The sequence below is a fragment of the Spinacia oleracea genome, chromosome 5, assembly GCF_020520425.1.
Source record: "Spinacia oleracea cultivar Varoflay chromosome 5, BTI_SOV_V1, whole genome shotgun sequence".
NCBI classification, from domain to species: Eukaryota; Viridiplantae; Streptophyta; class Magnoliopsida; order Caryophyllales; family Amaranthaceae; genus Spinacia; species Spinacia oleracea.
The window spans coordinates 95,920,153-95,947,343 of NC_079491.1; the positions used below are offsets into that span (position 1 = coordinate 95,920,153).

The 27,191-nt window shown below is 36.7% G+C and overlaps 1 long non-coding RNA gene across 7 annotated transcripts; it reads right to left on the reverse strand.

The window, feature by feature from the left end:
• Positions 1–19,600: 19,600 nt before the first annotated feature.
• LOC110777757 (uncharacterized) lies at positions 19,601–24,069 on the reverse strand. Of its 7 annotated transcripts, none has more exons than XR_008920620.1 (6): positions 23,656–24,069; positions 22,544–22,603; positions 22,169–22,371; positions 21,356–21,653; positions 20,625–21,199; positions 19,601–20,273 (listed from the first exon to the last, which is right to left on the reverse strand). It is a non-coding gene; the product is annotated as an uncharacterized lncRNA (long non-coding RNA). The 7 variants fall into 7 exon arrangements; XR_008920621.1 differs by having other exon boundaries at positions 20,625–20,840; positions 21,095–21,400; positions 23,656–24,068; XR_008920618.1 differs by having other exon boundaries at positions 21,356–21,400; positions 23,656–24,067.
• Positions 24,070–27,191: the final 3,122 nt, after the last annotated feature.

The window sequence follows — 27,191 nt, forward strand, 5'->3', positions numbered from 1 at the left end:
CAACAATTGAAAATTGATCATTGAAAAGCTACTCATATAACCACATGTATCTAATAGAATACATACTCATACATGCTTAAGTAAGTCAATGTTCAAAGAAGATGAAGATTAAATAAATATTTTTGAATATATATTCCGTATCTAATTAGGTAGTCACACTCCAAACTATATTATTTATGAACATACAAACTATCATAATATGATGAGCACTATTTTTACCTTTTTATAATACGTAATCAAACTTTACACAAAGGAACATCGTGTTCTTTCTAAATGAATATGATCAACAACAATACGAGATAGTATAACATATGATCGAAATCATTGTGTATGTTTCTCACTAGAACTTGCTTTTTTTCTTTTCCCGTGGAGTAACTTGAATGCTAAAGTTAATAAGTTGAAAATGAGCATAGTCTATTTAAAAGTAATTTTATACAAATTTAACAATTTAACAACTAAAATAAAATAAGAACATCATAATATCCCAAAATGAACATAACTTTTACGTATGGTTTTTAACATTTTGACAACTCTCTAAATTTTATAGGGTTGTAACTATGAATATCATATACATAAAATTATTTGTAGGACAAATGATAATATTATATGTTGCAAGTAACAAAATGAACATCTTATTGTCTGAAAATTAACAATTTATTCGTTGAAAACGAACATTTTCTAAGTTACAAAACTATCCAAAGAGCATATATTTAATATTTAATATAATAGATATGTGAATATCATAATCGCAAAATAAACTTCAAAGCTTTTCAAAATTACCATAATGATATATTAATACGAGCCTTGAAAAATATCTAGATCTGAAACTTCTGAATTTTTTTGTTAAGAAATGGAGAAAGAAATCGGAGATCTCAACCAATTTTTTTAAAATATCTTACGTATTAGCAAAATGAATTTTAAGACGAATGACAATATTATACACAACAAAAATGAGCATTTTATTCTTAGAAAATAAATTTTTTGTTTTCTTAAAATGAACATTGTTATATTCCACCATTTAATCAACAAGCATATATTCAATCTTCATAATAAACAAATATGAATATTAGAATCTCACGAAATGAACATTAGTATGTATTAATATAAACTTCGAAAAAACCTAGATCTAAACAAAAATTAAAATTCCAGATCAGAATTTATCGAATTTTGACAAGAAAATGAAGATGTAAACAAGAAAATTTATAAACGTACCAATTAAAAATTATATTAAATTTGGAGAGAAAATTTCAGATTTTTAGAGAGATATGAATTTTAGAGAGAGGAAAAGTAGGTTTTGAAATGAGTTTTTTTGTTTAATTTTACTAGTTGTTTGACCGTGCGTTAGCGCGCACGACCCCCCCAGATATAAAAAACTATATCCCGAAACATTTTGCAAATCACGAGCCTATTTCTCTATATAAATCATTAAAAGCATGAATGCCTTGTTCCAAAATTTTTTGATTATCCGCGGCACAAAACCACCAGATTCAAGAAAGAAAAGAATAACATTAAGAAAGTCTCAGGCCTCTGCTAATTTCTTTTGGAGTGAGACTAATATTACTATTTTTCTCCTATTACACCACTTATACCTACACTACACTTCCCAATTCCTAAGATGTCTCTCACAACAATCACAAGTTTATAACAAATAAACAAACAGTTCATCTATGAGAATCTGCAATTGATGATGCTGCAAATATCATTAAAAAAAGGAAACAATTCAAAGGCAAGAAGCACAACATTAGTATAATGTGTTTATGCTTGAAACATGTATAAAATGTGCTCATGGAAATTTTCTCTATACTCGACAAAATACATGTCACTCTGGAATTACAGGAGCAACCATTTTTAAGCAAAAAGTACATTATAAAGACAAGCATAAGAGGATTTTTCAAGCCGAGGCCACTGTGTTTGATGTCACCCTTTTGACTACTACATTAGTAACACCATTGGAAACTTCATTTTTGAAACCCTTAGAAACTCCATTAGCATGATGTTGAGCTGCAAATTAACTGAAATTACCCATCTGTTTGAAGGGCTAATAGTGGTGGTTCCGACAATAGAGGCGGTGCTCGTGGGCTACATAATTGGAAAGATGATAACACATTCCCGGGGATTGCACCTGAAGCACCCCTTGTGATAAGAATTTCCATAAACTGCCACCTTAAAGCAGAAATAAATTTACCAGAAAGTTCAATGCTCAGCAACCCAAAACAAGCGATAGAGATGAGTCAAAATGTAAAAATTACGTTGTAGATTAGAGTGTCACCTTTTCAATTGGGTAAACCGTTTTCTTGCAAGACACACACTTCTCTTGAGTACTACCAAACATGCTAAAGACTTTGTTATTTACATTGGTTTGGCCCTGATTAGATCATCAATGAAGAAAATATAAACTTAGTTCTGCTACCAAGGTTCTATCTCCATTTAAACCATCCTAAGATGTAAGATTAGAGGCAGGAGGCATTTATGAGATGATTATGAGATGATTATGAGATGAAAGTACTAAAAATAGAAAATAATATATAAATAAAAAAGGATAAAAATTGAGAGACTTGCATACAACAAGATACAAAGATTGAAAAGTTTAAACCAATAATGAATTCATACACACTTTGCTTCAAGGCAGACCAAGCAACTATGAGTGGCATAAAGGTGCACAATTTCATAGAAAATGCTGACTCGAATGCATAATGGTCATATATGATATACATATTTTTCATCAAATACCCCCGAGTTTTGCAATAATTCACCAAATGCCCATCAAGTTTTAATGATTCATAAAATGCCCTCCACAAACCGTACAGTACCATTAAATGCCCTACGAGTTAACATGCGTTAACTTGCCTTTAGCAGGAGTTTACTATTTTCCCCTTGTTATATTTTTGGGCGCCATAACACATCCCAACCCAGATTCATCTTCTCCTTCAACTTCTTTCTTAACCCATTCACCACCGACGTCCTCGTCCGATCAACTGAGCTTCCGGGCCCACACCCTGGTAAATTCCGATTTGCCTCGTTCGACCGGTCTAGTGCCTCCAAACGTACCTTAATCATCTTTACCTTCTTCAAAGCAACCCCCATATCGCGGTTCATCCTTGGTCGGAGTTCCTTAACTGAATCAGCGGTGTGATTCATTTTGGTTTCCTCATGGGCCGCTTTTAGCTTCTTGTGTTGTTCCTCAATCTCCTCAAAGTCGTCTTTAATGGATTAGTTTCAACGTCGTCGAAGGACTTGTCGAGGTTTTGGGAGTGCTTGGAAGGTGTTCGACGAAATGCCTGAGTGGTGAAATGTTGCAACTTGGAATGCAGTGGTCACAGGGATGGCACAGTATGAGAAAAATGAGGAAGGGTTGGGGTTGTTTTTGAAGATGTTAGTTAACTTAACATCACAATGCATAATTGGTGGTTGCAGCATAATTGTTTGTTTAACTTTTGATTTCCTTATTGACAATGGAGGAGTCCCTTGGTTTACAAAGCCCGTTGTTAATCAAAGTTCATTAAGTTCCATTGTTTAACAAAGTTCAACCTTTAGCAATATCAAGAAACAGTTTTCTGGTCTTCAAGTTGCCCTGAGTGAGGATAAGATATCTCGCCCTCTATTTTGGGCGGTAGCTTCTATTGCAGTGGTGCCGATGCTCACATGATCTATCTGTTGTTATCAAATACAGTCCCTTAATTTTGAACCTTCAATTATTGGAATTTCCAAGGTAATTGGGCAGATGCTGCTATTATCTTTAACTGTGCTCTAGGATCGATATTGGAAAAGTATTCTAATGAGGAAGTTGATCGGCATAGTACAGTGCTTGTATGATTTCTCTCTCCTCCTGGACCTTATTCTAGTCAATTAAATAAACCTGAAGTTAGGAGTACCAAACAATGTATTTGCTTTGTGCTTCTCGGGGTTGGCTGAAACCATGGCCATTTTCAAAACAACACCATTTCGTGTAGATTGACAGATGTTGCTTATTGACAGAGTTCCTTCAGATTTTCATGTGTCGCCTGTTATCACGATCCTGCTCAAAGCAATTTCCGTACCCTTAACCTGATCAAACCCCTTGTAAACTCTTTTCCAAGCGCCTACCCCTAACCTCCTGTTGTACCTTACTACTCGAAGACATTAATGGAGGAAATAATGCCCTTGGTCCAAGTATGCATTCAATGCTAAGTCTAATAAATGCGGTTTAGTATTAATTGAATAAACAAGTTAATAATTCAGTGAGATCAAGTGAGTTGTATGCCTAGCTAGAGGCCGCTTCAGTTCAAGTGGAATTAATATTATTAATCCACAACTTACTCTTGACTGAACCCGTAGGGTCACACAAATAGTACGTGAACGGATCAAGTATTTAAGTGAATTAAATACTCTATTTATGAACATTCGGCAACGACAGATCTCGGTTCCAGTGGGAGGTGAAATCGTCAAAAGGCAAAATATAGAATGCTCCGGAAATGATGCTATTGCCGGAAACAGAAATATGCATCATGATGGAAATATAAATATTATCCAAGTCGTAAATGTTGCCGGAAACGGAAACATGGTACGTATCGGAAAATATTATCGGAAATAGAAATATTGCCGGAATCGGAAATATTGCCGGAAACGTAAATATTATCAGAATCGGAAATATTGTCGGAATCGGAAATATTAAATATTTGTTCGAATCGGAAATAAATTATGGAATCGGAAATATTAATTATTTGTTCAAATCGGAAAAGAATTCCGGAATCGGAAAACAAATCGGAAGAGCGACGTGCGAACGATCGACGAACGAGCTTGCGAGACGCAAGGGCCAGCGCAAGCGCCAGGCCCAGCGCCCAGCAAGCCCGCGCGTGGAGCAGCGAGCAAAGGAGGCCGAGCAAAGGGGCCGAGCAGCAGCAGCGCCCAAATGGGCTGCGTGCTTGCTGCCAGCGCCCAACGCCCTTGGGCCAGCCGAGTAAGCAGCAACGCCACTCGTGGGCCTGCGTGCTGCGTGGCTGCGGTTTGTGCGTGCTACACGGCCATTACCTTGGCCGGTTAGGATTACTTCGTTGTCAAGTAATCGTGTTTTCCTAATTCTTCTCAAATTGGATATTTTATTTAAATCTGAAATACTTAGGTATTTGATTAAACCTAAAATTCTAATGATATTATTTAACAAGAATCCTAATGGATTTAGTTATTCGATTCCTAGTAGAATTCAAACTCCGTCATTTCCACCCTATAAATATGTGGTTCATGATCACAATTTATAATGCAATTCAATAAGTATTCACATACATTAAGTTCAACAGAGAATTTAATATTTTCCTAACATAATAATAAGTTTCCCGAGTGTACATAAAACCTTAGATAATATTCTTGTTAATTGAATCTGAGGCGGATCCGAACGTGTTGTGGACTATCTACGGAGGGGCGACATTTGGAGTACTAAACTTGTTCTTGTTCGGTTCGGGAGCAGCTAGGGAAGGCACGCATCACATTGTATGTATCCTAATTATGCTAATTGACTATGTGGCAATTAATTTGGATTCCTGGCTTTATGGTTTTTCCGCATGAATTATATTGTTTATATTTTTTATAACCTAACAGTGGTATCATGAGCCTCTAATTAATTCCATAATAAATTATAGTTAACATAGATAACTTTTATAAATTTGCAATGAATTAAAGGGGTGATTAATTTCGTGTATGTAACTAATTGCAAATTCGTGCGATTATTTAATTATATATTCGCAGGATTTTTCAGCAGTTTTGTCAATAATGGTCGGAATCTTTTAATTTTATAGTGAATTTCGCATGTAAACGACGTTTTACAATTTTGACAAAAATCAAAGATTTGTTGCCGAACCCAGAATTCCCAAATTCAAAGTCTAACTATGACTTTTCGGAGGTTTTAGTTTTTCGAACGCAAAATTTCTAATTTTTATGATGTAAATTAAATATTTGCGAATCTTGTATGTAAATCTTGTATCTATGATTGACCTACTGTATATGTTTAACAATTTTAAAGCCTAATCTTGTTAATTATACAACCTAATTTGTAATTGTAATTAATTTATTGAATTTCGAATAATTTAGAATTTGTTTTGATTTTCATAATTAATTGGCAATTTAATTAGGATCCTATGATTAAAAACCACCATAAAATTTGTTAAAATTGATTTTTTTTTTTAAAATTTTACGACCTAGATTTGAATCCCTATAAATAAATGTAATCGAAAATTAATTTGAATAATAAATTTTCGATTTATCGCCCAAATTTAATGAAATTAATATGATTTATTTCTTTGTCGATTAAATTAAAGTATAAAAATTATTAATTTTTATAAAACCGATCACCAATCTTGCACGCACGATGCAATGGAAGCTAAGTGTTACCCTTAAGGGGTGTTGCATAGTGCGGGCATGCGACGACGAGCAAGGGAGCTCGTCGCCCATGCGGTACGAGGCAATGAGCAAGCAAGGCATGCGCGGCAGGCAATTGCCTGTGCCGTGTGGATGGTCGAGCAAAATTGGGCAGCGATGCATCGTAGCGCAAGGCACGAGGAAGGGCAACAGCATACGAGCAAGGGAGCTCGCATGCCGCAGCGCATGCCACTGCCCAGCGCGCAGCCATCGAGTAGCGAGTAGCAGGCACAACACGAAGCTGTGCGCTGCGATGGTGCATCATTCGGCCACAGCAACGCGGGCCTTGGGCGCTGCTTCGTGCACGCGGCCCATGGCGCTGCGGAGTTGGTGCTTGGGCGAGGCATGGGCTTCGGCCTATGGCCTTGCCTTGGTACCTTTGGGCGGTTTTATTTATGTTTCGGTTGAAAACGATTTTAATTGAATTTAATTTTGTAATTTAATTTTTCTCGGAATTTAATTTTGATTAATTTAATTATTATAAATTATTTTATACTAATTCTTTTACTAAAATTAAAACCTTGATAAAATTTAAATTACTTAATTTCAATCAATTGAAAAAAAAAAGGTATTTAAATATTATATTATATGAGTTTTATTTTTTAATTAAATTTGTAAGTTTCCGGTTGGACTAGGAAATACAATTTTATGTTTAAAATTTGTAAAGCATGTAAATTTCTTGGTTTTAGTCATTAACTCTTGATTAGGTCTACATTCCTTTAAGGTTAAAACAACTCGATTAGAACTAATAAGGTTGAATAATTTGTAGATTATTGGAACCCTTTAATTAGTTGTTGCAAATATTTATGTGATGCATGATTTTTGCTACTAACTTGCTAAGTGGGCCATTCATTGATAAATGAATGGGTGAATGGTATATTGTAAATGTACTGTTTTGCAGGTTATGGAAAGTGACTAGTATGACCCAAATAGGATAGAAAATATGGTCTGCGTACCATTAATTTGAATGTAAAATTGGTCTAATGCACCAAAGTTTTTATTTTAAATATGGTATGCGTACCATCCAATAGTTGTAATTAGTTTTAATTATAGCATATCTTATTTGAAGAAAATGACGCCTCCCATGGTGAAATTCAAGACGAAGTTTCCAATCCATTCTCAAAGACGGAGTTTGAAGTTGAAGCTTCAAGATGAAGTTGGGCCATACTAGATCACATTTATATCTTATGCATGCTTTAAGTTATTTTTTGCTTTAAATATGTCTTAATTATGCATGAGATTATGGCTTGATTATGTTGCATTATTAAGGATTTTAGTTCACTTGAAATCTAACCGACATAGTAAGATCCTTCAGTTCCAAACTTTAAAAATTGAGTTAAAAGGTGCCATGCCAAAATAACACTTACTTGGATAACCTTTACATCAATCTAAGTAATAGTTTTCCGCCATAGCGAGGTGTTACTTGTTGATCCTAAAGGGGTAAGGTACACAAATAATTGTGAGTACAAGTTAGTTTTGGTGAAACTCAACGATATAAGTAAGGAGTCCTTTTATGTCGTGGCAAATGAGATAGGTTTACCTAATAAGTTCTTAGACGTACCTATCAACCAAGAGTAGTTTCTAGACTATTAGCAAAGGATTTGCTTACCTAAAATATTTTAGAATTGAGTCTAAATACTTAATGTGATTAATTATTCAATGATTTAAGGATCTTGGATTCATTTTATTCACACCTGTCGGAACACATAACTCGAATAAAATGCTTAATAAATATTGAATTATGCATGAATGCTAGAATTTAAGTTTATTAAGAGGAACTATGAATGGTTATTTATTTGTTTATTCTTTTCCATTGTAGTTTTAACTATGGAAAACAAAAATCAAAACAACTTATGATCAAGTTGAACCTAACAAATTTTCTTGAATGGCAAGACAAGCTGGTTGAAGTAATGAAACTCAATGGCATTGAGTATGCACTGTTCTACCCCATGCCAAGATATTATGCAAGAGACATGACTCCTGAAAGACACGCCGCCTGGGATGCGTATCTCAAGAAGGTCATGAGTCTCATGCTGAGCAACATCCCAGACGATTGGCATAGAAGGTTTTTATTTAGCTTACGAACCATATATGCTTCTCGGTCATCTAAGGGATATCTGTCGTGGAAGCTCGGAAGAAAGAGACCTAAATGTCCATGAGTTGATTGAATCGATGAAAGGGCTGAAGGTTGATCTTTATAATAGATGTTTCTGGCAAGAAGTCCAGGAAACACATGCTCAAGTCCTTCGCACTAAACAAAGAGTTGGTAAACCACTTAGGGATCATGTGAACTACATGTTGTCATTGTTTGATCACTTGAGTCATTTAGGTTCACCAATAAGTGAAAGGTTGGCTGTCTCCGTCTTACTCAATTCACTTTATGAAGGATTTAGACGCTTCAGGCAGTACTACATGAGTGAACCAAGAGAAGAGACAAATTGTGAGTTTATTCGGCTAGTTAAACATGCTGAAATAGTACTCGACTGTGAAGCCAAAGATTTACTCAAGGCTAAAGGGAGACCCTTCAAGAAAGGTGGAAAGTCCAAGGGCAATGCTGAGTCAGTTCCCAAAAAGAAGACAAAGCAGGACAAATCCACATCAAGCTGTCTTTATTGTGATGGAATCGGCCATTTCAAAAGAGAATGTCCCAAATATAAGGAAGATCAGAAGAACGGAACAGTCGTTCCATCTTCAGGTACTTTTGTTATAGACTGTATACTTGCAAATTCAACTTCTTGGGTATTAGATACAGGTTGTGGCTCACACTTATGTTCCAATTCACAGGGACTAAGAAGAAGTAGAAGGTTAAGCAAGGGTGAAGTCGACCTACAAGTGGGAAATGGAGCAAGGATTGCTGCATTAGCTGTAGGAACTTATTATTTGTCGTTGCCCTCTGGGCTAGTTTTGGAACTGGAAGAGTGTATTCATGTTCCAAGTCTTATTAAAAACATCATTTCTGTTTCTTGCTTAAATGCCAAGGGATTTACCTTTTTAATAAAAGACAATAGTTGCTCGTTTTATTTTAAAGAGATGTTTTATGGATCTTCTAGATTAGTCAATGGACTTTATTTACTAGATCACGACAAACAAGTTTATAACATAAATACCAAAAAGGCCAAAAAGAATGATTCAGATCTCACCTACCTGTGGCATTGTCGATTAGGCCATATTAACATGAAGCGCGTAGAAAGACTTCAAAAGGAAGGAATTCTAGAACCATTTGACTTAGAGGATTATGGTAAATGCGAATCATGCTTACTTGGAAAAATGACAAAGAAACGTTTCTCTAAAGTTGGAGAAAGATCAACTGATCTATTGGGTTTAATCCATACAGATGTATGTGGACCAATGAGTTCAAATGCTAGAGGTGGTTTCAGCTACTTTATCACTTTCACTGATGACTTAAGTAGATATGGTTATGTCTACCTAATGAAGCATAAGTCTGAATCCTTTGACAAATTCAAGTAATTTCAGAGTGAAGTAGAGAATCAGTTAGGCAAGAAGATTAAGGCACTGCGGTCTGATAGAGGCGGTGAATATCTGAGCTATGAATTTGATGACCATCTGAAAGAATGTGGAATCTTGTCAGAATTGACTCCTCCTAGAACACCTCAATGGAACGGTGTGTCAGAACGGAGGAACATGACCTTGCTAGACATGGTTCGATCAATGATGGGTCAGGCCGAACTTCCAATAGAATTTTGGGGAAATGCTCTAAAAATAACTGCACTCACACTAAATAGAGCTCCGTCTAAAGCTGTCGAAAAGACTCCACATGAGTTATGGTTTGGAAAGCCTCCAAATGTGTCTTTTCTTAAGATTTGGGGTTGTGAAGTATATGTCAAACGATTAATTTCAGACAAACTTCAACCGAAATCTGACAAATGTATCCTTGTGGGGTACCCAAAGGAAATAAAGGGGTATTACTTCTACAAAACATATGAGAACAAGGTGTTTGTTGCTCGAGATGGTATCTTTTTGGAAAGAGATCACATTTCCAAAATGACAAGTGGGAGAAAAGTAGACCTTGAAGAAATTTGAGTCGAACAACAAACTCTAGAGAATGCTCAAGATGACATTCAAGCTGAAACTCAGATATCTTTAGAAGTATCTGGTGAGAATCAAGAACCAACTAGAAATGTAACCCCGCGTAGATCACAGAGATATAGGTCTCAACCGGAAAGATACTTAGGTATTTTGACGAACGAGAGCCATGAAATTCTATTGCTGGAGAGCGATGAACCTGCGACTTACAAACAAGCTATGACGAGCCCTATCTCCAAAAAATGGCAAGAAGCCATGCAATCTGAATTGGACTCCATGTCTGAAAACCAAGTTTGGGATTTAGTCGATTTGCCAGATGGCTACCAAGCCATAGGAAGCAAATGGGTTTTCAAGCTGAAAAAGGACAAGGATGGGAAACTATACGATTTCAAAGCTAGATTGGTTGCAAAAGGTTACCGGCAAGTCCACGGTGTGGATCACGATGAAACATTTTCACCTGTTGCAATGCTAAAGTCTATTCGGATAATGTTAGCAATCGCTGCATATTACGATTACGAAATATGGCAGATGGATGTCAAAACCGCTTTCTTAAACGGCGTTTTAACAGAAACTCTGTTTATGACACAATCTGAGGGTTTTGAGGATCCAAAGAATGCTAAAAAGTTATGCAAGCTTAAGAAATCCATTTATGGATTAAAGCAAGCATCAAGGAGCTGGAATATACATTTTGATAAAGTAGTTAGTGACTTTGGCTTCGTCAAGAACGCAGACAAATCTTGTGTATACAAGAAGGTCAGTGGGAGAAAAACTTCTTTTCTAGTATTATATGTCGACGGCATATTACTTATCGGAAATGACATTCCTATGTTGAACTCTGTCAATATTTGGCTTGGGAAATGTTTTTCGATGAAGGATCTAGGAGAAGCAAAGTACATACTGGGCATCAAGATCTACAGAGTTAGATCTAAAAAGATGATTGGACTTAGTTAAAGCACTTATATCAATAAGGTGCTTGAAAGGTCCAATATAGCAGACTCCAAGCGAGGCTACCTACCTATGTCTCATGGAATGACTCTAAGCAAAACTCAGTGCCGAAAAACACTGGATGAGCGTAGACGAATGAGTGGGATTCCATATGCATCATTGATTGGTTCAATAATGTATGCTATGATATGTACACGCCCGAATGTTGCGTACGCACTCTGTGCTACGAGCAGATACCAGTCAGACCCAGGAGAGGCACATTAGACTGCTGCCAAGAATATTCTAAAGTACCTGAAAAGGCACAAAGATGATTTCCTGGTCTATGGTGGAGATGATGAATTAATTGTTAAAGGCTATACGGACGCAACTTTCCAAGCCGACAAAGATGATTTCAGATCACAGTCTGGGTTTGTCTTCTGCCTCAACGGAGGTACAGTAAGCTGGAAAAGTGCTAAGCAAAGCATCATTCCGGATTCTACAACTGAAGCGGAGTACATTGCTGCACATGAAGCAGCAAAGGAAGCTATTTGGCTAAGGAAGTTCATAGGTGAACTTGGTGTAGTCCCCTCCATTAAAGGACCAATAGCTCTATATTGTGACAATAACTGAGCTATTGCACAGGAAAAGGAGCCTAGACACCACCAGAGAGTCAAGCATGTACTTTGTAGATTTCACCTTCTACGAGAGTTCGTTGAAAGAAAAAAAGTCGAGATAAGCAAGATTGGAAATGACGACAATATTTCAGATCCATTAACTAAACCTCTGCCGCAAGCGAAGCACAACTCGCACAATGCAGCTATGGGAATCAAGCATATTGGAGAATGGCTTTGATGTCCTTAATAAATGTTTTAAAGTTTTAAAGTTTAATACTTTGTAAAACGTTCTGGTTAACCATTCATATAAATGAATAGAATTCATTTTTCCATTTAATTTGTGGTTTATTAAATGATGAGTCCTTTAAATTTGATGATATATTCAAGATAGACTTTCAGGACCAGTCCTGTGACTAAGAAATGTCTATCAAGTGGACTAGAATGTCAAAAGTTGAAAATGGTCCCTGTTCGGAAGTTTTCTGTAAAGGTGGACGCATAGAAAACGCTAGACGAGTAGAATACAAGATGACTAGTAGTTATGTTTCTTGAACTATGGGGACATGGCAATGTCGCAATCATTTGCATAGATACTTACTTGAGAAGACGTGTATCGCACAGACCTATAAAACTTTACTGTAAGAGATGAAAATATGTCATAAGTAAATTTCATTACATTATTAGACACTAATCCTCAATACCTGAGTGATTTGAGATTACTTGTTTGAGAACTCGTTACTTTGATGTTGTCAAGCGTCGCACCGTAAAAGGAGACTACAACGGCAACGCTCAGGTAATCACCTATCAAACGAAGTCTAACCTCAAGATCACAAGATTGGGATTGTCCTCCCATAAATCGGTATGAGATGCTGAAAGTTGTACAAGGCCACTCGGAGAGCTAGAAACTGAAAAATGCATGGCCGTGCTCAGATGAATCATAGGTTATGATTATCTGTTTATTTGATCAGTTGAACTCTGAAACCGAGAAATACCTCTGGACATATAATAAGGATGACTACTCTTACCTTATGTTCATGAGCAAGCATCAAGCGACAAAGGAATTAGGCAATGCACACTTGTCCCTAAGGACAAGTGGGAGATTGAAGGAAATAATGCCCTTGGTCCAAGTATGCATTCAATGTTAAGTCTAATAAATGATTAAACAAGTTAATAATTCAGTGAGATCAAGTGAGCTGTATGCCTAGCTAGAGGTCACTTCAGTTCAAGTGGAATTAATATTATTAATCCACAACTTATTCTTGACTGAACCCGTAGGGTCACACAAATAGTACGTGAACGGATCAAGTATTTAAGTGAATTAAATACTCTATTTATGAACATTCGGAAACGAGGATCTCGGTTCCAGTGGGAGCTGAAATCGTCAAAAGGCAAAATATAGAATGCTCCGGAAATGACGATATTGCCGGAAACATAAATACGGATCATGACGGAAATATAAATATTTTCCAAGTCGTAGATGTTGCCGGAAACTGAAACATGGTAAGTATCGGAAAATATTATCGGAAATAGAAATATTGCCGGAATCGGAAATATTACCGGAATCGGAAGTCGGAAATCGAAAATAAATTTCGGAATCGGAAATATTAAATATTTGTTCGAATCGGAAATAAATTCCGGAATCAGAAATATTAAATATTTGTTCGAATCGGAAACGAATTCTGGAATCGGAAAACAAATCGGAAGCGCGACGTGCGAACGATCGACGAAAGAGCTTGCGAGACGCAAGGCCCAGCGTAAGCGCCAGGCCCAACGCCTAGGAAGCCTGCGCGCGGAGCAGCGAGCAAAGCAGGCCGAGCAGCAGCAGCGCCCAAATGGGCCGCGTGCTTGCTGCCAGCGCCGAACGCCCTTGGGACAGCCGAGCAAGCAGCAGCGCCACTCGTGGGCCTGCGTGCTGCGTGGCTGCGGTTTGTGCGTGCTACACGGCCATTACCTTGGCCGGTTAGGATTACTTCGTTGTCAAGTAATCGTGTTTTCCTAATTCTTCTCAAATTGGATATTTTATTTAAATCTGAAATACTTAGGTATTTGATTAAACCTAAAATTCTAATGATATTATTTAACTAGAATCCTAATGGATTTAGTTATTCGTTTCCTAGTAGAATTCAAACTCCGTCATTTCCACCCTATAAATATGTGGTTCATGATGACAATTTATAATGCAATTCAATAAGTATTCACATACATTAAGTTCAAGAGAAAATTTAATATTTGCCTAATATAATAATAAGTTTCCCGAGTGCGTATAAAACTTTAGATAATATTCTAGTTAATTGAATCTGAGGCGGATCCGAACGTGCTGTGAATATCTACGGAGGGGTGACATTTGGAGTCCTAAACTTGTTCTTGTTCGGTTCCGGAGCAGCTAGGGAAGGCACGCATCACATTGTATGTATCCTAATTATGCTAATTGACTATGTGGCAATTAATTTAGATTCCTGGCTTTATGGTTTTTCCGCATGAATTATATTGTAATTATAACCTAACAATTACTAGCACCAAAACAGTGTGTGAAAAATAATTGGGATGATTCAGGTTGGTTTTTTGATGATTTCTACTGGGGTTTTGCTTGAAATCTTTGTAAAATTTTTAATACGTATAACTAAGTGAACTAACTATACATGCTATAAGTTGAAGGATATTATGTTAAACTTTACCAACATGAGTGTATTTAAAGCCAATATCTTTGATTAAACCACTTGTACGTTTTCAGTTTTTGTTTAACCGGAAGGTTAACAAGTGAAAAAGACCCCTTATCTCATGGAGTCCGGGTGGTACATGGGTTACTTTCGTCCAAGTGGTTGAATGCAAAATAACCAACGACTACTTTTCAAACACAAAAAACTAGCGGTTGAGCATCGAAATGACAACATTTGTTGTATGGGTATTTAGTGAATTAAGTTTCAGAATAGGGGCATTTGGTGAAAAAACTTTTAAAATAGAGGCATTTGGTGAATTAGAAACTTGGATAACCACGGACTAACAGACCGTTATTAGTAAGGGTATTTTGGATATTAAGTCAATTGTGAAGGGTATTTTGTGAATTATTGAAACATGTTGGGCATTTGGTGAATTATTGCAAAACTCGGGGGTATTTCATGAAAAATAAAGCCTAAGAAAAATAAAGGTAATTAAATGAAGGTTGAAAGAATAATTAATTATGATATGAGAGCTAAGAAAGGGCGTACAATATCAGTAGCCGGAGTTGAAAAGTAGTGGATACAATAACGCCTAAACCAAATCAGCCTCATGCTATATTGCTACATCCTTGGATGACTTGATATGTGGGAGGGAGTAATGTATGTATCCATCATCAGTAGATAGTAAATGATGAAAAAACGGACAAAACATTCCATGTTAAATTCAACTTTGAAACTCAAAGAACAAAGAAAGCTACGTAGTACTCAGTGAAATTGTTATCCTACCTGTCTGCCTAGCTATTTACTACATACTTGCATGCAATAAAAGTTACTAGGTAAAAAGTGATGAGATTTTGTTGTAAGTTGTAAGCAGTTACAAGACAAGAATGATACATAATTATGCTTACTACGTTACTACTCCAATATACAAGTATTACCACTTCTTTTATTCATAACAAACAAATAATCATGGAAATAAAATATGTTAAGCTCCTCAAATTCTAAGTGAAGTGCATGCATACAAACACATTTTAACAGAATAACACAACCATATATGATATGTACGATTCCCTCTAGCCTCTATTTCTATTCCAAACTTAAATCTTAGTACGCATTAATAGTTTTCAGAATTGCCAAATCAATGAAAGCAATGGAGGAGAACGAACCATAATACTTCTTGTGAAATATCTTCTAATAAAGTAAGAAAGCATGTATATAATCATCAATCCAACATAGTGTTAAAAAATTTAATAAGTTGAGGCGAACTATATCTCTTTCGGTTGAGAAATATCCTACGGTTGCGAGTATTGAGAGCATATAGATAATCATTGCATCCAACATAGTGTCAAAAAGTTTAGAAAGATGAGACTAACTATATCTCTTTCACCTACTAATACCTTTTGTCATTTGTTTTGTTAGCTCCAGTGATCCAAGAAGGTGACTGATAGCCATTTGATAATCACGATTCCTCTTGCCAATAGATGCACACAAAAGTTAACATACTTAGATGAGAGGTTTATCGATAAGACACGAGTCAACACCAAGAAGAACAAGAAAAGAAATTATGGCGTAAATGTTAGGTTATGATACATATAAAGCATATATATTTCATGCGGAAAAACCATAAAGCCAGGAATCCAAATTAATTGCCACATAAAAATTAGCATAATTTAGGATGCATACATTTGTAGCGTGCCCTCCCTAGCTTCTCTCGAACCGAACAAGAACAAGTTTAGGACTCCAAGTGTAGTCCCTCCGTAGATAGTCCACAACACGTTCGGATCCGCCTTAGATTTAATTAACTTGAATTCAACCTAAGGTTTTAAGTTATTCGAATATAATTGTGGCAAATTATTATCTTAGTTTTAACCTTAAAACTATATGAATACTTGAATTGGGTGGTTATAAATTGTGAATGCCATCACCTATTTATAGGGTTGGAATAATGGAATTAGAAGTCTACTAGGTTTCAATTAATCTAATCCTATTAGAATTAGACATTAATTAAAACTAATAAGTTAATGTTTAATTCAACAACTAACTCTAGTAGCTTTAGGAAATTAATCTTTAATATAATCCTAATTGCTTAAGAATTCGATGCATGCACAAACTCAACGCACACACGCACGCACAGCCCACGAGGGGCGTTGGGCATGCCGCGCGCGCGGAGCAGGCTCGGCCCACAGCGCTGCACGCAACCCATTGCTTGGGCGCGCCAGCCTTGCCTTGCTCGCTAGGCCTGGCCTTGCGTGCTGCTTGCCTGGGCCTGCGTGCCTTGACGGGCTGCTGTGTTGCCTTGCGCGCATGGGCTTGCTAGGCGCAGGCCTGGCTTCGTGCTGGGCCTTGCATCTAGCAAGCTCGTCCGATGTTTATTTCGTACGACGCGCTTCCGATTAATTTTCCGATTCCGGAATTCATTTCCGATTTGAACAGTATTTAATATTTCCGATTCCGGAATTAATTTCCGTTTCGAACAAATATTTAATATTTCCGATTCCAATAATATTTCCGATTCCGACAATATTTCCGTTTCCGGCAATTTTCCGATTCCGGCAATATTTCCATTTCTGATAATATTTTTCGTTTCCGACAATATTTCCGTTTCCGGCAATATTTCCGATTCCAACAATATTTCCATTTTCGATAATATTTTCCGGTACGTAGCATGTTTCCGTTTCCGGCAACATCTACGACTTGGATAATATTTATATTTCCGATACGATCCATATTTCTGTTTCCGGCAATATCATTGTTTCCGGAGTATTCATAATTTGCCTTTTGACGATTTCAGCTCCCACTGGAACCGAGATCCGTCGATTCCGAATATCCATAAAATGGAGTATTTAATTCACTTAAATACTTGAACCGTTCACGTACTATTTGTGTGACCCTACGGGTTCAGTCAAGAGTAAGCTGTGGATTAATATTATTAATTCCACTTGAACTGAAGCGGCCTCTAGCTAGGCATACAGTTCACTTGATCTCACTGAATTATAGTATAATTAATTAATATTGAACCGCATTTATTAAATTTAGCATTGAATGCGTACTTGGACCAAGGGCATTATTTCTTTCAGTCTCCCACTTGTCCTTAGAGACAAGTGTGCATTTCCTAATTCCTTTGTCGCTTGATGCTTGCTCTTGAACATAAGGTAAGAGTTGTCATCCTTATTATGTCCAGAGGTAATTCTCGGTTTCATAGTTCAACTGATCAAATAAACATATAATAATAGCCTATGATTCATCTGAGCACGACCATGCATTTTACAGTTTCTAGCTCTCCGAGTGGCCTTGTTCAACTTTCAGCATCTCATCCCGATTTATGGGAGGACAATCCCAATCTTGCGATCTTGAGATTAGACTTCGTTTGATAGGTGATTACCTGAGCGTTGCCGTTATAGCCTCCTTTTACGGTGCGACGGTTGACAACGTCAAAATAACCAGTTCTCAAACAAGTAATCTCAAATCACTCTAGTATTGAGGATTAGTGTCTAATAATTTTAATGAAATTTACTTATGACAGATTTTCATCTCTTACAGTAAATTTCATAGGTCTGTCCGATACTAGTCTTACCAAAGTAAGTATCTATGCAAATGATTGCGACATTGCCATGTCTACATAGTTCAAGAAACATAACTACTAGTCATCTTGCATTCTAGTCGTCTAGCGTTTTCTATGCGTCCATCTTTATAGAAAACTCCGACCAGTATGTACTAACATTTCTGTAAATCTTGATGCCCAGTATGTACTATGCATATGGAAACTCGTCTTCTTAGATCTATCTCTGTAAATCTTGATGCCCAGTATGTACTGTGCTTCTCCTAGATCCTTCATCGAAAAACATTTCCCAAGCCAAATCTTGACAGAGTTCAACATCGGAATGTCATTTCCGATAAGTAATATGTCGTCGACATATAATACTAGAAAATCAATTTTGCTCCCACTGACCTTCTTGTATACACAAGATTCGTCTGAGTTCTTGATGAAACCAAAGTCACTGACTGCTTCATCAAAACGTATATTCTAGCTCCTTGATGCTTGCTTCAATCCGTAGATTGATTTCTTAAGCTTGCATACCTTTTTAGCATTCTTTGGATCCTCAAAACCCTCAGGCTGTGTCATAAACACAGTTTCTGTTAAAACACCGTTTAAGAAAGCGGTTTTGCCATCCATCTGCCATATTTCGTAATCGTAATATGCAGCGATTGTTAACATTATCCGAATAGACTTTAGCATTGCAACTGGTGAAAAGGTTTCATCGTAATCCACACCGTGAACTAGCCTGTAACCTTTTGCTTCTCTAGCCTTGAAAACTTCTAGTTTCCCATCCTTGTCTTTTTTAAGTTTGAAAACCCATTTGCTTCCTATGGCTTGGTAGCCATCTGGCAAATCGACCAAATCCCAAACTTGGTTTTCAGACATGGAGTCTAATTCAGATTGCATGGCTTCTTGCCATTGCTTGGAGCTAGGGCTCGTCATAGCTTGTTTGTAAGTCGCAGGTTCATCACTTTCAAGTAATAGAACTTCATAGCTCTCGTTCGTCAAACACTAGTGGAAAACTCATCATTTGCGTCGGTCATTTAGGCACATTTGCGTCGCACATTGGTGCGACGCAAATGGCCGCGACGTAAATGACTAAATTCATTTGCGTCGCACATTTGGGCGACGCAAATAAGGGTCATTTGCCTCGCAGATTAGCTTAAGCTGCGACGCAAATGACTTTTTTTAAACTAAAGAAAAAGTCATTTGCATCGCAGATTAGCTAATCTGCGACGCAAATGACTTTTTTTTTTGGTTTAAAAAAAGTCATTTGCGTCGCAGTTTAAGCTAATCTGCGACGCAAATGACTTTTTGTTTTTTTTAAAAAATGACCTCCACAATTTATTTATTTATTTAATCTGCACTATATAATGTAGATTAAATAAACAAAATGTGGAAGATCTTAGTTTTATTTCTTCTTGCTCACACTAACAATATACAAATTAATATTCAATTTCAATAATAAGTCAACAACAAAAACAATTTACAAAAATTAAAATCAAATGATATAAATATACGAGAACCAAAAGTTGTCAACACCAACTTTGAGGCCTTACAATTAATATTCAAGTATAACACTTCCAGATAAATTTTAACTAATTTAACATAAAAATACTGAAAATTGCTTGAGGATAAAGAGCAGTTGAAAGTTTGAAACTGAAAATTGCTCCAGGATAAAGAGCAGTGGTAAGCTATGACATAGCTAGCTGCAATGAGCGGAAAACAGATTTTATCGGTGAAGTTCGAAAAGCTTAATTAGAAGAAAGAAATCTGCAAAATGAGGTAATAAAAAATGACCTTGCTGAACCATAAGTGAAATAACTGAAAGGTTTCCCCTTACAAGTTTTCCAATCAAAGCCTATTTCCGGAGTAGCATGAAAACCATGAGCAGATAGGTCTATTCTCTCCAGATAGCATGCTTATGCCAGCTGAAACGAATAAAAGTGGTCATCATCTCCAATATTTTTTTTAAAGAAAAAAAAGGCAAAGTTACTATCGTTTTGAAGCAATCGGATCCATCCTTGCTTTTATTTGCTCACAAGCATCTAGAACTGCAGCACCGTAAATATCAGAACTTGCTGATGTTGTAGTTGGTGATGAATTTGGAACCTGTTTGGCAGAATAAATAAACAGGAAAATACAAGTGAGTTTTGTTGCTCTAAAATATTAATGAATGAGAATTTGACATTTGCACTGCTACTGCTGCTGTTTTTTTGTGTATAAGTTACTAAAACTCTTTGTTTTTCGACGTAAATGAGTTCATATTTGAAATGAACCAGGTGCTTTGTAAGATAATTTTAGAGTCCTAGATTCTGCACTGCATAATAGATAACTATGCACAAAAACATTCCACCACCCTATCTTAGCATGAGTCTCTAATTACCTGAACAAGTAACTATTGATGACTGATCTGTACAAGTCCCACAATACAAAAGCACAAGGAATGAACTGGCCATTCACCTTCTTTTATGCTAGCCTGCTTGGCCTCTGCACTGCGGAGCACAATACTGATGGTGGAGACTGTCACTTGTAGGTCATCAAGTTGAGATTTGTAGCCAAGGATCGAGCACGTCTTTTTGAGCTCCGAACTTTGCAATGCTGCAAACAGTGTTTGAGCAGAAGACAGCACAGTTCTGATGTCCATTTATATGTCAAAAGACTACAGAATCTGAATATCTTAAATCGAATGATAGATTTAGGATATACAGTATCAGTTTTGGGTTAGATTGAGTGGCTAAACAAAAGGCAATATCAAGTTGCTTGACTTGCTACTAATATCCTGACCACTAGTTTATAGCATTATTCTTGTATATAATCAACAATCACAAATTACATTCATATATTGTAGGCCAATAGTGACATCTAGTAAAAAGTTCGCCTAACTCGAATAAATTTAGTGACTTTTGATTAGGTTGAAAGCTCAGATTTACCTCACAGAATACATTTAGTTATATGAAGCAGAATTGTCAAGTACCGCGAACTTTCCTTTCTCTGTCTAAAACTTCCATGTCAATTGGTGTGTAATCTAATAATTCCTACAGTCATGATCTAATTATCATCAACTCCAGAAAAAATGATCAAGCAAATTGAATAACAACAATCTCAATCATTTTTGCAATTACTATATGAAAAAACTCAAATTGCAAAATTGCGAAGAATAATTAAATGTGAAGATTGAGAAAATTAGGTACCTATTAGATGAATCTGCTGCCCTAGTTCCATCGCATACAATCGACCTATCAATCAAAATTCACCAAAATTAACACCAAAATGAAATATCATTGAATGAAGCAAAAAAATTAAGGATTTAAAGTAATGAAAGATTAATTAAGGTCATCAAGATGGTCATCCTGCTGGTGTCCTATAACACGGTCAAGCATCGCCCACTCGTTGACCCCGGCCTGATGATGATGATGATGATGATGAGGATCTGGCGGCTCACACACTGTTACCTCTAAAGCAGTGGGAACACCACCACCACTCGTTGTCCTATTAATTTCTATCATGAGAGTCTTTTTGAATTTTCAAAGAAGTACTCCATATATCTAACTTAGTTTCCACATTTATGCAAAACTTCAATGAATTCATTAAACTTCAAACAAACTAACACTTACGAGCCAAATTTGTATTATAGCTTAATCAACAAACAAAAAAAATTCGAAGTTTGAATAAGTTAGAGACCATCTCATAATTTGCTGGAGACCCAAGATTCGACATAATCAATAACAAACAACACACATCTCAAATCAAAATCCTCAAACTAAAGTTCAAATAATCGCAAAATAAAACTCGAATTCACAAACTTACTAACACAATTAAACCCTAGATTCATCAAAATAATATAAAAATGGTCATTCAAAACAATATAAAGGAGTCCCCGTCAAAACAATATAAACCCTAGATTAATCAAAACTCGATTGAGCATATGTTCAATTGGGAAATGAATAGAACATGGAGTAATGGGATTGCGTCACACAATAGTAATGAGGCTCCAAGGAACTCACCTTTTGTCACATATCTAAGGCCAAATGAACATAATGGATTGCCAGAACAAGTTGAACATGTTGCTGCTGCTGCTGCGATGATCAACCTTCAGAATGTTTATGAAGAAGTCGCGGTGCCCAATACAGAAGATTCGTCACCTGGTAAAGTCTCCATGACAGTAGAGATTCACAACCCTCCCAAGGGAGGCGACCAAGTTATTGACCTGAACAAGACGCCACAGAAGAAACCATGACGAAGAAAGTACACACCAAAGGTCACAAGAGAGAAGAAGCCTAAACAGACTCCAAAACCTAAAACAACCAAGTCCACCACTGATACCAAGAAAACTGCACCAGTTAAAAGAAAGTATGTGCGAAAAAACAAGGTGAACACACCTTCAGAAACTCCCACATAAAGAGCAACTGGAGGAGGAGAGCCAACACCAGCAATCGCAACTGAAGCAGGAGATACAAAAGGAACAGAAAAAGTGAGAAAAGGCAGAAGGTGGTAGGAAAAAAAAGGTGCAACTCACAAGTCATCAATTAGAAAGAAGATATCTAGTGAATTTTGAGTTGCCGATGCCAGGGAGACCATACATTAAGAAGAAAGTCCATCAACATTGGTGTATGATTCACTTAAGTTGAACATGGAGCGAATTAATACAAACTAAAAAAGTGATCACCTACCATTCCAATATAAACAGGCAGCCAAATCCCCACATGAACAACATCTCAAGAAAGTGATCATAGTCACATAGTGTCCTACAAACAAGTCCTTAATGTATTCGAGAAAGTGGCCATAATCACAAATGCGAATGTTAAGTCCCACAGAAGCTTAGCTTAACTTTCAGCAATCTAACGCACTCTTAGCATACAAATGAATTAAAAATCAATTAAAATTTAAGTAATTGAGGGACAAAGAAAATCTGATCATGTTTCAACTAGAGACAAGCACCAGATTGTAATATATCCAATGCTTCGGAGTACCTCTTATCAGCTATGTATCTGAAATATCAGCATCATAGAATGCACACAAAAATAATAGATAATCAAAACCATGACTTCATAAAACCAATGACATCAATCACATAAGAAGGTTGTTGAACAGAAGTTAAAACAATGACATTAATCACAAAAATAATAGATAATCAAAACCATGGCTTGAGCGTCTGTGCTTGTTGACCTCTACCATCTCTCTCTCTCTAATTTATTTTAAATGCAACAACTATTAAATCAAATCAACAAATTAAACAGAAGACTAGTGAATCCACATCAATTAAAACAGGTCATCAGTAAATCAAATTCAATTCAATCACTTAATTTATCATTAAATTCAAATCAATCACTTAATTTATCATCAAATCCAAAGTTAAACTCATACAAAAAAATTGAAAAAAATACTCCGAATTCACAAACTAACCAACATAACTAAACCCTAAATTCATACGAAGTATTAAAAACACCAGAGCAAATTAATTGTACATGGAAATCAAGATAGGAGAAGATACTTGAGCATCAAGGTAGCCAAGGACGACGGCTAGTTAAACTAGGGCTCCAACACCAACAATTCGTGATCCAGTAGTACGGTGTGTTTCACAACTTTCAAAATCTAAGCAACGTGACCCGCCGGAATATCCAAACCAGCCTTTCTGCTTCAGGATGTCACCTTTATCCCCGCGCCAAAACCTAGGGTTTTTCACTTCCCATTTTCGCAGAGCTCGAATTTTCAGATTAAATAGAAAGGGGCGGCTTGGTGAGAGAAGACTTCGAAGGGATAAGGTTGATTCTGAATTTTTGAAGGTGAGATGGGGGAGTTGGGAGTTCCAGAAATGGAGATTTAGGAAGGAGAATGAGAGAGAAGGAGAGGACGCGAAAAGTTCTTGGAGTGTTCGATCCGGAACTATGTGATAAAAATAAATGAAAAAATATCAAAACAATCCCTTTCGTCGTTCAATTATACAAGTGTCACGCAAGTAACGACTATTCTGTGTCGCCGTTTTACTATTCACCGACACACATCATTAATTAATTTGTAATTAGGTCCATTTGCGTCACAGATTAGTAAACCACCGACCCAAATGATATTTACAAATGAAAATGAGTATTTTTGCGTCGCTCATTAGAATGAGCGAGGCAATTGTACCGATGCAAATGACCGTTTTTCCACTAGTGAAAATACCTAAGTACCTTTCCGGTTGAGATCTATATCTCTGCGATCTACGCGGGGTCACATTTCTAGATGGTCCTTGATTCTCACCAGATTCATCTAAAGATCTCTGAGTTTCATCTTGAATGTCATCTTGATCATTCTCTAGAGTTTGTTGTTCGACTCGAATTTCTTCGAGGTCTACTTTTCTCCCACTTGTCATTTTCGAAATGTGATCTCTTTCCAAAAATATACCATCTCGAGAAACAAACACCTTGTTCTCAGATGTATTGTAGAAGTAATACCCCTTTGTTTCCTTTGGATAGCCCACAAGGATACATTTGTCAGATTTTTGTTAAAGTTTGTTTGAAATTAATCGTTTGACGTATACTTCACTTCCCCAAATCTTAAGAAAAGACACATTTGGGGGCTTTCCAAACCATAACTCATATGGAGTCTTTTCGACAGCTTTAGACGGAGCTCTATTTATAGTGAGTGCAGCTGTGTTTAGTGCATGTCCCCAAAATTCTATTGGAAGTTCGACCTGACCCATCATTGATCTAACCATGTCTACCAAGGTTCTATTCCTCCGTTCTGACACACCGTTCCATTGAGGTGTTCCTAGAGGAGTCAATTCTGATAGAATTCCACATTTTTCAGATGGTCATCAAATTCATAGCTCAGATATTCACCACCTCTATCAGACCGCAGTGCCTTAATCTTCTTGCCTAATTGATTCTCTACTTCACTCTGAAATTCCTTGAATTTGTCAAAGGATTCAGACTTATGCTTCATTAGGTAGACATAACCATATCTATTGAAGTCATCAGTGAAAGTGATAAAGTAGCTGAAACCACCTCTAACATTTGTACTCATTGGTCCACATACATCTGTATGGATTAAACCCAATAGTTCAGTTGCTCTTTCTCCAACTTTAGAGAAAGGTTGCTTTGTCATTTTGCCAAGTAAACATGGTTCGCACTTACCACAATCCTCTAAGTCAAATGGTTCTAGAATTCCTTCCTTTTGAAGTCTTTCTATGCATTTTATGTTTATATGGCCTAATCGACAATGCCACAGAAAGGTGAGATCTGAATCATTCTTTTTGGCCTTTTTGGTATTTATGTTATAAACTTTTTTGTCGTGATCTAATAAATAAAGTCCATTGAATAATCTAGCAGATCCATAAAACATCTCTTTAAAATAAAACGAGCAACTATTGTCTTTTATTAAATAGGAAAATCCTTTAGCATCTAAACAAGAAACATAAATGATGTTTTTTGTAAGACTTGGAACATGGAAACATTCTTCCAGTTCCAAAACTAGCCTAGAGGGCAACGACAAATAATAAGTTCCTACAGCTAATGCAGCAATCCGTGCTCCATTTCCCACTCGTAGGTCGACTTCACCCTTGCTTAACCTTCTACTTCTTCTTTTTCCCTGCGAATTGGAACATAAGTGTGAGCCACAACCTGTATCTAATACCCAAGAAGTTGAATTAGCAAGTATACAGTCTATAACGAAAATACCTGAAGATGGAACGACTGTTTCGTTCTTCTGATCTTCCTTAAGCTTCAAGCAATCTCTCTTCCAATGCCCCTTCTTCTTGTAGTAGAAGCATTCAGATACAGAAGTGGGTTGGCTCAACTTCTTCTTTTCAGACTTGGTGCCGCCAGATTGCTTAGTCGGGCTGGCCTTTTTGCCACCTTTCTTAGCATTCCTCTTCTTGCCAGATTTCTTGAGCTTGCCCCCACGCACCATAAGCACATCTTTCTTATCACTTTTGAGCGTATTTTGAGCGGTCTTCAGCATACCGTGAAGCTTAGTGAGCGTTTTGTCAGACTATTCATACTGTAGTTTAGCTTGAACTGATCATACCCGCTATGAAGAGAATGGAGGATGGTGTCTACAACCATTTCCTAAGAGAACTGCTGATCCAGCCGACTCATATTCTCAATGAGTCCAATCATTTTGAGAACATGTGGACTTACGGGCTCGCCTTTCTTAACCTTAGTCTCAAGAATTTGCCTATGAGTCTCAAATCTTCCGACTCGATCCAGATCTTGGAACATGTTCTTTAACTCACCTATGATCGTGAAAGCATCTGAGTTGATGAACGTTTTCTGTAGATATGCACTCATGGTTGCAAGCATTAGACATTTTACATCCTTGTTGGCATCAATCCAACGATTTAGGGCTGCCTGAGTGACCCCGTCGCCTGCGGCTTCGAGCATCGCCTCTTCCAGGACATACTCCTTTTCTTCCTGCATAAGAACTATTTGCAAGTTCCTTTGCCAGTCAAGGAAGTTTTTCCCGTTCAACTTCTCCTTTTCGATAATTGATCAGATGTTGAATGAATTGTTGTTTTCCATAGTAAAAACTACAATTGAAAAAGAATAAACAAATAAATAACCATTCACAATTTCTCCTAATAAACTTAAATTCTAGCATACATGCAGAATTTATCATTTATTAAGCATTTTATTCAAATTTATGTGTTCCGGCAGGTGTGAATAAAATGATTCCAAGATCCTTAAATCATTGAAGAACTAAGCATATTATGTATTTAGACTCAACTCTAAAATATTTTAGGTAAGCAAAGCCTTTGCTAATAGTCTAGAAACTACTCTTGGTTGATAGGTACGTCTAAGAACTTTATTAGGTAAACCTATCTTATTTTCCACGACATAAAAGGACTCCTTACTTATATCGTTGAGTTTCACCAAAACTAACATGTACTCACAACTATTTGTGTACCTTACCCCTTTAGGATCAATAAGTAACACCTTGCTTAGGCGGAAAACTATTACTAAGATTGATGTAAAGGTTATCCAAGTAAGTGTTATTTTGGCATGGCACCTTTTAACTCAATTTTTAAAGTTTGGAACTTAAGGCTCT